Below are 16,251 nucleotides of genomic sequence, written 5' to 3' on the forward strand. Positions count from 1 at the left end.
TATATCTGAGAGTGTACCCAATGTACTGTACATTTACTGTACACTGTAAGAGTTATGGGGTTTGAGAACCACTGTACCAGTGGACTCCTAATGTGCCATAGTGTCATACTAAATCAGTGTCATGTCTCATGTCATACATGCACTAGTATTCTGAAGAAAACCTGGAGACTGACATTCAGTAATTGGGTCTTATTATCTCTATAACAACATAACATTGTGTAAAAATAAAATCTAAACTTTGCCACAGACAAGGCCAAGTCTTGCCACCGACACATGTATATTGACGTATTGTGATATTGATGACCCTGAATGTTCAAACTTGGGGAAACATGCTGCTACGTACCATAATGAGGAATGAACTACCAAAAGCCATTAAAGTTCTCGACTCCCTAAACGACCTCAAAACTAAACCAAATACATGTGAGAGATCAGCATTTGAAGTATTTAAAAATGTTTTTCAAAATAGTGAAAAAAAGGTAAAGAAGTTAAGGCATAAGACCTAGATCATAATAGGGCCCTTGGTCTCATAATCTGAAGGCTATAGGGAATTTGAGCCCATTATTCTATTATTGAACAACCGTATTCCCAAATTATATCTATTAATTTTTTGTCAATGTCATGTGTTAAATCACAACTCGTTGGCATTCTTTCTGTGTGTTATACATGACTCATAAATACTAGAAAGATGCAATTCTGGGAAAGTGCATGTGTGGTTGCCTATTTATACAGTAGGCTATATGTGATGTCATGTGAATCTTGATCAATTCTCCAGCTTGCACCACTCCCTCCATTGAATTCAATGGACTTTTGGGTTTTGGGGTTTACAGTATAAAGTGTTACTTTATAAAGTTGGAAGAGAACATAGTGTGTTTCCCTGTAGGCAACCACACTAATAAGTGAACATGGTAAAGATATTTTCATATTGATATTAGTAGGCCTATGTCTACGCTACGCCTAAGCTACAATTGTATTGTATTGTATGTATTACTGATGATATGAGTACAATGGAACACAATGGAAACAAGCCCCCTGGGGATTTTTTTACCCGAACTGTTAACAATCCTGAAAATAAAGTATGCAGTCAATTAAACCAGGACTTCTTCCCCACCTGACATCACAGGTGGGGAAAAACACATCAATAACAAGTTAATTGCACAACCAAACTTGATGCAAAATGATTTGGGTTATAGGCCTCCAATTATGACATGACTTCATCGGGGCTAATGATGAAACGTCTTGGTGTCAAGCAATTATCACGTCTCCACCCTTCTGCGTTACGTCCACTGGCTTCCTGGTTGCATGGTGCCCGCATTCCATTTGATGAACACTAGCGATGACCTATAAGACAATCAAGGGCATGACACCACCACCTTATCTGCAGGACATCATGATCCACCTCCACACCCTTAGATCAGCTAACAGGATGTCTGGTCCCACCTTCCATATAACACCAGGTGACAGTAAAGTGACAATTTAACGACTCTGAAGACCTTTTTAATACAAATAAAAGAAAGGTATGACTTGAAAAAAATACCATTACTGTGTCAAAACAAATAAAAAAAACATTAATAATATTTCTCAAATAACATAAGAAAGATGCAAACATTTTGAAAATAACAGATATTTGCAAGGTGATGTGAGCTTGTTGATCTGCTATTTTCACAAAATGTACCGGTATCTGTGGAACTGAGTCAAACAAAATTGAATGCCTGACTCCTACATACCAAGTGCTTGTCAGGGTGGGGGGTCCCCAGTTTAAATTTGATTATTTGGGGGGGTCACAGCCTGAAAAGGTTGAGAACCACGGCGCCCGAGTCGGCGACTTTCGGGGTCGCCACAGCTCCAGAAAACACCCAAAAAACTCTGAAAAGTGATGACTTACCAAAGTCTTTGTCCTGGTCCTTAAAATATGTATTAAAATGTTTCAACTGAAAACTCCACTCCAGTGAACCATGGCAGGTTTTTTCCTCTCTGTGTTCTGAGGCCTTTTGAATTGCAAAGATAAATATACTTCTATTGTAAATACCATTTATTTTTTTGCATCATGTTTTTTTTTTCACGACTGTTTTCTTCTTTTTTTCTACATAGTAGGCCTACTGTGTTCTATCGGTCTGTCATTCAATGTTAAATGAGTTAAAAAAAGAATCTCAATGTAAATAAGCCAAGTGCTTTCCTGAGCGTATCCTTAGTTGACCTCGTACCAGTGAACTGTACTGTCATGAAACATTAAGTTAACCACAATGCTGTGTGGACTCAAACCTGGTCACGGATTATGTCAAGTAGCCTAGAACAGTGTTTCGCAATCTTTTTTGGCTTGAGTACCCCCTTTCCCTGATTTCTGAATCCAAGTACCCCCTTTACCCGACAACAACATTTTGCTTATAACACTTAAATTAAAATATAAATAAATAGTGGTATATGATGCTATTTCAAGAATATAAAATCACAAATAAGGAATGGAGTGAAAGAATTTAAAGCGGTTTTCATGTCAATAACCTCAATACATTCAAACAACTTTAAAACACATCCCAGTTGCCTGGTACCATGTAATTTGGATTAGCAACTCGGGCTCATATCAAGTTTCTCCATGTGTCATCATTAAACATAACAGTACATGTTTTTCCCCCTCCTAATTCAATTGTAGTCAAAACTATGAACAATATTAGCATGATTTATACTTCTATTTTTCTCTTTTTGGGGGGCAATTTCTGAGTACCCCCTGCAGTACCTCTGCGTACCCCTAGGGGTACACGTAACCCCATTTGAGAAACACTGGCCTAATATACTGCCACAAATATGTAACCCATAATTGAGAGTTGTTGGATGATTGCATCCGTTGTCGAATAATCAAATTGGTGACTTGTTCATATACAGAATGCTACAGTAAATGCTTTTTAGCTAGACATATACTGTGATTGTTTTGGTGTTATTTAGTTAGCATTTTGCTTAGAGAGATGCTAGCCTAGGGTTGACCTAATCTTGTGTGGCCAGGCAGGCGATCAGAGGTCTCCGCCCATAGCGATATCTAAGTTCATTGTAGTTGATGAAACTGGATGGAACATTTGTAAATAACAGCATTGCAAAACCAAAGCAAAAACACTACAGCTGTCCTCATATTGGGGTGATGACAAGATTGGTTTCAAAAGCAGTAGTTGCAGAGTTGTTCTACTGTCATAATGACTACATTGAATTCAGATTATATACCGGTACTACTAATATGTGCAACTACTGCAAGACTAAGAGTTTGACCTGGTGTCCTTTAGGTTTGTTTTGTGACATTTAATTATTTTCTTTGCACTCTAGTAGTCATGACTGTACTTAAAGCAGGACTGTCATCTAATTGGGTACTGTCACTTTAAAAAGTAATCTTAATTATAGTAGTTAATATGTTTATGATGTAAAAGAGAATGCGCAATTATAAGCCAATCAAATTAATTGACTGTACTCAGACTACTTACTGTACTGGTCAGCTGTTGTTGGGGGGCGAGGTGCAGATTACACTGTGACATGAGTTCATGTCATACTATTATAAATTTGGGGCATGTCAGCGGGCCTTTAAGACAATTTTGATTTATGTTTTCAAGTATTTCCAATTTTCAATATTTTTACTTCTACTCCACAACATCTCAGAGGAAAATATTGTACTTTTCACTCCACTACAATTATCTTGAGTTGCTTTAGAACTTTACGTATATTCTGATGCCAATACTTTTGTACTTGTAATTCTGAATACCAGACTTTTACTATAATAGACATAACAGAGTATGTCTATTGATACTTTTAGGAAAAAAGGGAATATCCGCACTCTCTGGAGTAGTTTCTTGTAGATTTATTAAATCATTAATTGACAGCATCTCACCGAATAGACGGACCGGTTTCGGCCGTGTGGCCTTCCTCAGCGTCTCAAAACTATTGATACTTTTACCCAAGTCAAAAATGTGAGTTCTTCTTCCACCACCGCCATTTACTCCCATCTTGCACTTTGTAAGTTGCCCTGGATAAGATTGTCTGCTTAGTTGTACATTAACAGAATTAATTTAGTGTACCCGGACCCAACTTCACTCCCCTCATAGTGTGTAGGACCAAAACACACACCCACAGGACATAATTGACAGGATACAGTGTTGTAATGGAGAAAAAAATGTATTTTATTGTTGTCATCAATTGGCTCGGAGCCCTGCATCTGATGAATGCAGAGGTAACATAATTGAATCTATCCCTGGCAATATGATCATACAGTTCCGTGTGGTCCAGGGGGCATGCCGCATCTCCACACGCAAACATGTTGGTTACTGTACCTGTTGCTCCACTTTTACTGTGACCTACATTTACACGTAACATGCCCTATAGCAGGGATTTTCAATTTTTTTTTGACTCAGGGCACCCCTGTAAATAACCTTTTCATCCACAAGCACCCCTGAATTACACTGTTCATTTTTAGAATCATACATCCTTTTGGAGAAATATCCGTTTCCATCAGAACTGACTGAAAATAACGTTATACTTGACGTTTAACCACTTGAACCCCAGCATGCCTATTCCAGGGGGAAGGTTCACCAAAAATAGCTGTTCTACAAGCTCACAACGCGCCACAACGCGCCACAACGTGACGCGTTGTGAGTGTAGTGATATCGATGAATTCCAAATATTATCAAATTATCTCGCAGCACCCCTGGACTGGCATCACGGCACCCCAGGGTGCCCCGTCACCCACTTTGAAAACCCCTGCCCTATAGAACACTGTTTCCCAAACACATGGGTCGGAACACATTTATGGGTCGCGGACACATGTCAATATTTCAAAGGATTTTCAAAAAAGGAAAGGGAAAAAAAGCAATCTACAAGTTCACAACTCGGCGCGAAGCGACACGTTGTGAGCTTGTAGATCTGCTATTTTCACTAGTTTAGGTTCCGGACAAACGTTAACTGCTAATAGAGGTTCCCTACTTTGAGAAATTCTATGTAGAATCTTTGATATTCTTTGGTCTTTAAATTATTCATTCCAGAAATCAGGCCTATTCAGATACAGTGGATAGTTGGATACAGAAAGGGAAAGCTATTGTTATATGTATCTGTTATTCACTCATACATAATAAAAAAACATTGCATGGATGAACCTGGGACGTATATCCTCAGTGATGTAGCCCAAGCTCATCAGGGTTTCGGGTCTTGCAACATCATACCCCTCACTCGGGTCCCGACTTATGTCCCCTAACCCACGATCAGTCCCGTTAGGGAGAGACAGGGCCACTCACTCCGGAACTACTCTGCCGAGACTGGGAGAGGAAATCTGGTGCTTTGAAGGACTATAGGCTCTGTGGAATGACTCCTGCCCGGGCCCCTCCTACGTCTCACCAGGTCCACTCCTGCTCTCACCAGGTCCAGGACCTGTGCGTTGCACCAGACTACCAGCACCAGACATTTCACTCAGGAGCGGTGACAGCGAAATCCTGCATACATCTTTTGCACAGTGAAGTCGGTAGCACTGTCGCCTCACAGCTAGAAGGACCTGGGTTCGATTCCCGCCGGGGAACATTGTGGGTGCTCACAAAAACATCACAAACCTGGTCTCTGTAAGGCCAGCCGGGGACGCTTGATGGAGGGGAAAGGAACTGCATGGTTGGAATAACGTGTTCCTTCCACGCGCTACGTCCAACCGGGGAAGCTTCCCCCTGTCAGGTGATAAGAAGCACTGAAGCATGCACTGAAGGAAGCATGAGGACAGTTCGGGGCCCTCCCCAGGTTCAAAGAGGGAGAGTAGCGCCCAGGATTACAGCTTAGGCAACTGGCACTGGGTGAAAAATGGGTTACAAAATCGTGGGATAAAAAGAAAAAAAAGAAGAAAACAGATGTTACCATGTGCTCAACACTTATGGTAGCTTGAGTCAGACACACAAAGTTTCTGCAGCACCTCTCCATCTCATTCATGACTGTCATCATGATCCAAGAATTATTTTCCTACTGTATGCAGGTTCACACCTGAGAGGTCCCATGGGTATAGAGAGAGAGAGCGGCCTCTCCAACGCCTGTCTGCTTTCTCTCCGTTTCCTCTACCCAGACATTCAACTCTATTGTTACCATCATCCTATGGAAACGGACACATTTATGAACACTCACACACAACACTGTTACAGGATACCCATGAATACTGTGACGATGCCGTAGATAACTTTGCTAACATAATCAACTCTGTGGTGTAGAAGACAGCCCAATATTTGGTGGTTATGCAACAACAGTGTGTGTGTGTGTGTGTGTGTGTGTGTGTGTGTGTGTGTGTGTGTGTGTGTGTGTGTGTGTGTCTGTTGTGAAAGACAATGGCGTTAGGGCGAACAATTACCGTATTTAATCCACACTTCAATTTCCTTGACAGATCACTGATAGATATACTATGAGAGGGGAATGAATTAGAGCAGAAACTGAATAGAAACCGACTACAAAGATTCCTTTATTAGTGTGGCTGCCCTAACTGTTCTGCTGCTGTTGACGATCCTCACCGTCATTAAAATCGGTGACTACACGACGCCATTGACAGCGCTCACCGTCAATCTTACTGTATTTACAGTAAATGTAATAATACTTACAGTATGTCGCTCCGGTCGCGGCCGCATCGGTAATGTCCGCGATTTGTTTAAAATGCACGTTGGGCGTGCACGCGAAGTGAAGCACCTCCATGTTAAGTCAATGGAGAGGCCCATAAAGAGACTTCATTTACTCCAAATAAGACTTTTAAACCCAAAGCACAGGTCCAAACAGCAATAGCAAGGCAAGCCTGGCGGCCGCCATGACACACTGTCACATGACACATGTCATGTGACTAGATGACGTAATCGTTGATGTCATTCAACAGTCCGTGTGTGTACACACATTCCAGGCAGGCCTTTCACAATAAGAGCGTGTGCTAATGGGCAGATCTGCGTGGCGTCAAAGAAAAGTTAACCCTTCATACCCTGCAGCACTAATTGTGCTAACAGGGCAACCACTTTATTCTTTCAACAACTTCATTCTTTCTTTCTTTCTTTCCATCCATCCATCTTTCCGGATAAACTTTATTTTGCTGCGCTACTCCTCCCACAGTTTCGGTGGCATATGGACATTATGTCAAATCGACCGGCTTCATCTGGACGTATATATATAGTTTAATTTATATATTAAAATTTGTGAATTAATTTTCACCATAGATTGAATGGGAAAATGCTAAAATGTAACTTTTCCAAATGTGGAGATGACTGACATCATAGATGTCTGACGTCATAGACCACATGAGACTGACACAGTATGTCCATATACGGAGTTTACGGACATTCCAAAATATGGGCTTAATATTGATGACATCAGGGATCTCCATAGTAAAGGCAGGGCAGATATAGGGACGATGTCACACATCAAGGGGCCTTGGATCGGACTTAAACAGGGGTCAACAGGAAACAAGAACATTTTAAAACTCGGATAAACATCACAACAATCAATTCTTAGATACATGACATTATGGTATCTATACTGGACTATTAAGTGTCTTTTAATCCTTGATTCTTGCAGGTGGTCAGAAGCATGCTGGACCACAGAGTGGATAGTGGAAACACTATGAATTCTTTAGACATTAGACTTTATTGTCCCATGGGGAAATTCATCCCAAAAAACATTATCTTAAAGTAATGGTTATGAAACAGTCTCAGCAGGTACTATGCAACTGAGATATGTATTGCAGTAGAGTTATGGCAAGCTGACCCAGCTAATATGGCAGCCACGTTGATGTATGGACCCAGGCCAATGCGGCATCTAGCCGTCTATGTATTTGTGTCTATAACGACAAACAGTAACCGGCTTTTCCCAAAGCAAGCCTATGGCAGTGGGGCATGCATGGTATAGGTGCCTCTGTGAGCGGGGCAACCGAGATTATCCGCACCTGCGGCAAGTCAGGTAATTAGGACATGGGAATTACGGGTGTGTTTTCAAGTGACTTAATATCCTGTTGTTCTTTTTGTTACAGTGAGGCTGGGACCTGACGGAGGATCACACGCTGAGAGCTTGTTCGTCATTATACATTGTGAGTTTCATTGCTCTGTGCGGAAAGCAAAGGTCCGTAGTCTCCATACACACCACGCCACTGCCTGCCAGATAAGTGGAGATACAGCAAAACACGTCACTCCCAGTCCCAGCAAAGACGCACACCAGCAGCATACAGGCAGACATGCTCAAATAAACTAGCCCTGATCCAGTTTGTTGTGATGACCAGGTCTCGACAAATTAGAAAGTTGCTTCATTGCAACAGAGTTTTGCTGATGTTGTCCCCCCTTCATGAATGAGCCTCATACACCACCATGCTGACAAGCCTCCGGGCGCTCATTGAACATAAAAGTTCAGGAGGAATTGAACTTTTATGTTCATGCCATGCTGGCGATAAGAAGAGTCCAACAGTGACGGATGGTGCCCTTGCCCCAACGTTCAAGTTCTTCATCATGAACATCGCACAGCCGAATATGTTTATCAACGTGCCTTCCATAGTGCCATCTAGCCATTGCACATTTTTCAACCATGCACCTTAATGTATAAAAACCCCAGGGCAAAAATCCACTTGTCCGAGACAGTTTGCCCTCCTGGCCCCCAAGTTGTGGAATAAACTCCCTGTCGCACTTAGAACAACGGACTCTCTCGCTAGCTTTCGCCGTGGACTGAAGACTCACCTTTTCAGACTCCACCTAAACCCTTAGCACAACTGAAAAATCGATGACCATACATGAAGCTAGTTAGCATTTGTTTTTTAGGTTTCTTTCCTTAACTGATTATATTGTGTTTTTTCTAGATAGATATCCATTTGCATTTGTTATATTGCTGTTGATGTACTGACATATTATCTTGTTTATTGTTGTGATGTTTTATCTGCTTATTGTAAGTCGCTTTGGATTAAAAGCGTCTGCTAAATGCTTAAACTGTAAACTGTATATTCGACTTTGTATATTTGATGCACCTTGCTGATATTGTCTTCACCAGCCGAAGGCTGAGGGAGAGTATGTTTTCCCCTCCCTCCGTCCGTCCGTCCGTCCGTCCGTCCGTCCGTGCGTCCATGCGTCCTCGCAGTTTGTGAGCAGCTAATCTCAGTCACCGTTGGCCCGATCGCTGCCAAACTGAGCACACACACTCCCTGGATGCCAATCTAGAACCTCTGCCCCACATTTTTCAAATCGGCCTCATGGTGGCGCTATAACAGGCCGATTTGTGTGGCCTGGTTGTTACCAGCTAATCTCCGGCGCCGTTGGCCCGATCGCTGCCAAACTGAGCACACACACTCCCTGGATGCTAATTCAGAACCTCTGCCCCACATTTTTTAAATCAGCCTCATGGTGGCGCTATAACAGGCCGATTTGTGTGGCCTGGTGGAGACCTGTGCTCGGAAGAGCACTGCTTCTAGTTTTACTTCTGTGTTGCTTATTGTCTCCACCAGCCGAAGGCTGAGGGAGAGTATGTTTTCCCCTCCGTCCGTCCGTCCGTCCGTCCGTCCGTCCGTCCGTCCGTGCGTGCGTCCGTCCGTCCGTCCGTCCGTCCGTGCGTGCGTGCGTCCGTGCGTCCTCGCAGTTTGTGAGCAGCTAATCTCAGTCACGTTGGCCCGATCGCTGCCAAACTGAGCACACACACTCCCTGGATGCCAATCTAGAACCTCTGCCCCACATTTTTCAAATCAGCCTCATGGTGGCGCTATAACAGGCCGATTTGTGTGGCCTGGTTGTTACCAGCTAATCTCTGGCGCCGTTGGCCCGATCGCTGCCAAACTGAGCACACACACTCCCTGGATGCTAATTCAGAACCTCTGCCCCACATTTTTTAAATCAGCCTCATGGTGGCGCTATAACAGGCCGATTTGTGTGGCCTGGTGGAGACCTGTGCTCGTTTCTTCTCTATTCTCTCATCCTTATTCTTAACTGCAATGTTGAGAACTCAGACTCACACACACTGTTACACCTGTAATCGTGTGACGTAACAAAGTTGACCCCCCCGCAGTTTGATATGCGTTAGGTGACGGACACCCATTTGATATATTTATCTCTGAGACCCCAATCTACACTGTAAAATGCCCCCAAATGCTCAGCGTTAATTAAACTCGAGTGTTGACAAGAGTATTCAAATGCATGGAACCAAATTTGTACACCCGAACTATCAATCATTTAGCTGGGGACCACCAGGAACCCCATCAAGAACCCCTGGACATCCCCGGACCCCCTGGTTGGAAGGGTCCGTATCAATATGCCGACGGGCCGGTAGGCCGACACTAACCCTAACCCTAACCCTAAACCTAACCTCAGTGACCGTGACGAGTAACTTACCTGCCGACGCTACTCGGAACAACGGACCGGCGGAACAATTGAGCGGACCCCAGGTTGGAAACCATGGGACCTGACCTGACTCAAAAGGACTGGCTGGCTCTACAACTCACAGCCTGCAATCCTGCAGCAAATCAGGTATAAAGGTCAAGGTAATTACGAGGGTGTTTTAGTCACCTCATCATGTTCTGTTAAAGTGAGGCAAAGTGTCACTTGGTGACCGCTTTATTTTGTTGTTGCTACTGTATTTCCTCCACAACTCTTGTGGTAATGAAAGCTGCTCTGTAATGAGGTGATCACAGAGGCCTTCTGTACCTCAGTGTTCTCTGTGCCTGGAGGGCAGCAGGGTGAGATGGTGATGGAGTGGGTGTGTGATGTGATGTCCTGTTCTACTGAGATTGCAGTGTGTGTGTAATGGCTTTATTGTTTAGTTCTTTGAGGTTGGCTTTGTGTGGGGGGGACTGGAGACCAATTATCTTGGCAGCAGTGTTATGCGTGTGAGTTTGACCCAGGTTATTAACGGATAACATGTTGAAGCAGCAGGTGGAATAGTACATTATAGGACGTGCTGAATTGCCTCAAAATTGCCAGCCGGGCCGGCCTGGAACAAAGTCCCCTGGGTGAAACATTGCCTGTTGAAACCCTTCTTGGTTGAAACACAGATCAAGATCAAGTTCAAGGTTGTGTTACATCATTAGCCTACATCTTGCAGGTAGATAAGCGTAAAATGTAATTTTGTTGGGGTTCCTTCAGACCTGCATCAGCATAGGTAATAAATAACAAAAACAATAACAAATCGTTTTTTTAACTTTTTTTTTAGAAAGATTGCAAAAAAGAAAACATCAGCTAAGCTGCTGCAACATATAGTCTACTCACCCCCAAGTAGTCAGACACCAACATCTTTATTTCAGTAGCGGCCTGTGTGACAGATGTATGAGATGTATTAGTCTACTAGGCCTATTTAGAACATTTCAACAACAAAAAATCTGACTTTCCAGACATTTTCATAAAATAATAATAGTGAAAATAGCAGATCTACAAGGTCACAAGGCATCACACCAAAATGTGTTGTGAGCACAATATTAGCATATTACATAAAACTTAAGACATAGGCCTAAAATGAATACAAATAGCAAAGAAGCACAGAATGTCTGAATGGTTTAAAAGAACTCGTAGCCTAATAGCCTATTTATTATAAGCTATGGCTATTAATTCCATTTCATTTATAATCTGAGTCTGAGACGTCACATGGATGGAGGTGTTTTGTCTAATAACATTAGGCTATAGGGGCTACATTGTGGTCAATTGATCGAGCGGGACAGTGCGTGACAGACCTACAAGCCCACAGCTTGTCGTGCAAAGCCGCAGCGTAACCATGACATGACATGACATGACATGACATGACATGACATGACATGACATGACATGACATGTTTTGGTGGTGCAGACACGAAGAGATCAACAACAAAAAAAGAGAGAGAGAAAAAAAGGCTAGAGTCATGAAGATTTATAGGCCTATCTATAGACACGTTTCTTGTTTACAAACATTGAGACTAAATGCACAGGTGACTGTATCATGTAATCAATTCCACCAATCCCCAAACCTGTTGTTTTGGGGAGCGCTGGTTTCATTGGCTAATTTTGGTACCGACCTGCACGCACATCTAGTTCTTATCAGTGTTACGTGGACCAGAAACGCATTAATAGGCTAAATTGTGAATTAAGTATAGGCCTATGCTATGAATTAAGTGTAGCCTAGGCTATAGGCTATTATCTGAGATTACTTTGGGCTTCAGACAACATTGTGAAACCGGATGTTTGTAGAACTGGTAGGAAATAAGGGAGAAGAGTCAGAAAAAGAAGATTAAAGGTAAGACGTTGCACATGGTTTTACTAACATTTACCCTTCTATAGCCTAATGGTTTTACTTAAATAATTCGATCACAGACGCTTTTAAGGAAATATTGACATAAAAGAATGTGAACACAGGTGTTACTAATGATACTAATTAACCCCGACCTGACGACTTTATGAATGGAACAAGTTACTGTAGTATGATTAACACACATGTGCAGCTGTTGTTTACACTAGCTCAGTGTTTCTCAAACAGAGGGGTCCACTTGGAACCCTAAAACCCCTCAAAGAACACTGAGGGTCCCCTCCTGGAACCCACTATGAGAACCACTGGTCTAGACCAAGGGTTCCGAAACTTTTCAGGTGGAGTACTTGACCCCCCAAAATCATATCAAATTTTCAATTGAAGTTCCCCCAAATTGATATTTGGACCCCCATCTGAAAATGTTTTGTGCCACGGACCCATAAATAGCAGATGTGCAGGCTGTGAGCTTGTATTGAGCTTGCTAGGTTTCAATAGCCAATGTACAGATATGGATAAGGCGGTTAAAGTGATCATTTGGCTGAGGAGGACCCCCTGGAAAAATAGTTCAGGGGACAAATTGTACAGTATAAAAACAAAATTGAGATGAACATTTAGCATGAAAAAAGGGGCTGTTAGCCTACTTCCTGTGAACAATATGTTTGTGCTGTGTTTTAAAAATAAAAATAAATATCTTTATATATCTTGTGTAGGGAGTGGGACTGACCAGTCCTGTGATGTTTTAGAAGAAGAATGGCTTTGTAATTAATGTGAACTGTATCAAACCGTGTGTTTTATTGTCATTTATAATGATAAATATTTACAGCAATTCAACTGTGTCAAAAATACATTTGATTTGGTTGCCCACTTTGGTATTGGTATCTGTGTTATTTGTATAGCAATTAAGTTTCTCAGAAAACTAGGATTAGGATTTAGAACAGTGGTTTAGAGCAGTAGTTCTCAAAAATACCAGATCTACAAGCTCCCAGCAGGTCACTTAATGCTGCGTTGCAAGCTTGTACATCTGCTAGTTTAGGAAATATTTGTAAAATATCGAAAAATGTGGAATAATTTTGTATAATAAAAAAAAAAAAGGGTTAACATAAATCTTCTTTTCTGGGAATCCCTGGCACAAAACATTTTCAGATGTGGGGTCCGTGGCCAAATATCATTTTGGGGGTCCTCTTGGCACGAAAAAGTTGTAGAACTACTGATTTAGAAGGCATTTGTAGAATCGGTCTCAGGTCTTAATCGGTTCATGTGTTATGGTGTATGTGGGAGTGGACTCAGTGGACCAAAAGAGAGAATGGAACAGCAGGAATCTTATATGTGGAGTCATTCATCACAGAACATCTGACATCTGAGATCCACTCTGTCTTGTTTGGTCACTTCCTCTACCCAGCATCCCTCATTGTTTATAACTTGAGACAAAAGAAGTCTACAGACTAGAAGGGATTATACTACTAGACACAATAAACCACTTAAAGGGGAATTCTGGACTAGCTGTTTTACCACGTTAATCTGATGTTCTGATGTCCATGAACAATTGGTACATTTCTTTTTCATCTATTGTCCTCGGCAGCTCCAACTGTGAGCGGTGGGATTTTATGCTAAATCTCTTATTTGTTTAGCTTGACTGTTCCTTTTTTTTCTGATTTTCATAGTGGCGGAAATGTCTCCAAAAGGTTTTGACTGTCGAGCTGCTGCAAAGAGGCGAACTGCCATTAGAGTAGACCCCTCCCACCTCGGGTCAGAGTTAACTCTGTATAAATTGACTTTTTTCCCCTGCCTCTACCACTTGTTAATGGATGGAATAACATCAAATTACCATAAGAAAAGCACTCCTCCGGAATTCCCCTTTAAGCCCTATTGTATTCAAAAATTGTTAAACATTGTGACATTTTTAAAAACATTCTGTTAAAAATAGGGATGCCAGCCAAGCTTAAAGTGTTAAAGTGTCTTGCTGTGGCTAATGGTCTTCCATTCGCACGTCACTTCTGCTTCCACAACTTGGCACATGGACACCATGGGCTTTGCCAAAGCCTTGATATGATGTGACAAGCTGGGATTGGAGATGAGAATGGGAATAGCACATTATCCAAGTTGGGATAGAGGATAGGATAGAATAACACTTTATTAATCCCCCGCGGGTGAAATTCAGGGTGTTCCAGAGCAAAGAGTAAAAACGGCACCATAATGAACAATAAACACAGCAATACACAATGCAAAAGATATGGCAATGAAATGTACTTAGTCGCAAACACACCCAGACTCACCCACATACCTCATCCATCAGCTTCCTGGTTTATCCGGGGTCGGGTTGCGGAGTCAGCTGTTCCAGCTTTGAATCCCAGCAGACTTCTCTTTCCTTGCATGGCCTGGGCAACATTATTAGCCAGCTCTGACTGGGAGGTGTGTGTGTGTGTGTGTGTGTGTGTGTGTGTGTGTGTGTGTGTGTGTGTGTGTGTGTGTGTGTGTGTGTGTGTGTGTGTGTGTGTGTGTGTGTGTGTGTGTGTGTGTGTGTGTGTGTGTGTGTGTGTGTGTGTGTGTGTGTGTGTGTGCACGCGCGCAACTGGCCTCAACTGGCTCCTTTCTGCACAAGACTTCTCAACTTGTCCCTATCCACCTGTTTCCGCGAGAATTTACTGTAGCATTATTTGCGGGACACTTCCGGTTAACAGCAGACGTACAAGCTCACGTCGCGTCGCAGATGCAACCGTTGTGAGCTTGTAGATCACTCTCGGCTGCGGCGCCGGAAGCTGCCCGCACATTCTGCGCAATGCACGATGGCATGTTGGAAAGTTGTGGATAAGGGAGGGATGCCTGCCATCCTCTTGAGAAAATCCATTTTGTCCGCTTGTATTCATAATCTTTTTTTTTCCACGCACGAATACAAACAGAATAACAATACAACGATAAAGTATAGTAGGCTCTCATAGTCTCTCATTCACGCTCTCACACACACACGCACGCGCACGCACGCACGCACGCACGCACGCACGCACGCACGCACGCACGCACGCACGCACGCACGCACAGACAGACAGACAGACAGACAGACAGACAGACAGACAGACAGACAGACAGACAGACAGACAGACAGACAGACAGACAGACAGACAGACAGACAGACAGACAGACAGACAGACAGACAGACAGACAGACACTCAAACCTACAAAATCACACCAGTTTGTATGTTTGTTTACAAAACAGTCCACCATTGGGGGGCGGGGGTGCGGTGGGAGTCGGTCAAAACAATAGTTTGTTGTTTGTCAAGAAATTACAGGGTTCTAATTGATACAACAAAATTACAGATTACTTCCAATTTTAGAGCATCGAATCACCAAGCCACAGTGATCTGGCTTGGAATTCAAGTGGTTAATGTTTTTGCCTGATAGAATGTGCCGTAAGTAGGGCATTGTCATTTTTTACACATTAAAGTGTAGATATTATTGTTAAAATGATATGACTGAAATCTGAAAAAAGCTAAACGAGGCTGAGGAAAAGACCATCAAAGATGTCACACCTCTCTAATTAAAATGAAATGTTTGCCTTCTAGTGGCAAACATGAAACCCTGTGACACTCTCATGGGCTTTGGTACCTTCTGTAATCATTTGAAGCACTAATGAAGCACTGTCTATAGGTCCATCGTGGAGCATTTCTCAGCTCCAAGATGCTGTTCAGAAGTGACCATTATCTTCCTGTGTGTGTTAATAACAGCTGCATATGAGGAATATTGTGAACTGGAGAAGTGAAGTGACTATTAAAAGCATGAGTGGGATGTCGAGATACAAGTTCTACTGTATAGTCTAAGTTCAAGTTGATAACAATTTTACTCTGGTTATCTGGTAATAACGTTAATGTACTTCCCTCCCCTGCTTAGTATTTCCCAAAAATTCTGGACATATTTGCTTGGGACTATGGCCAGGTAAATGGACACTCTCCAGCTATTGATCCCTATGGGTCTGGGGGAACTGAACGCAAGCTATTTGACACCAAGGAAGATACGTTTCACAGAGACACTTTGCATACCAGGAGCTCTCACAATGGCATCAACTCC

The sequence above is a fragment of the Nannobrachium achirus genome (assembly GCF_963921795.1).
Source record: "Nannobrachium achirus genome assembly, chromosome: 5".
NCBI lineage: Eukaryota > Metazoa > Chordata > Actinopteri > Myctophiformes > Myctophidae > Nannobrachium > Nannobrachium achirus.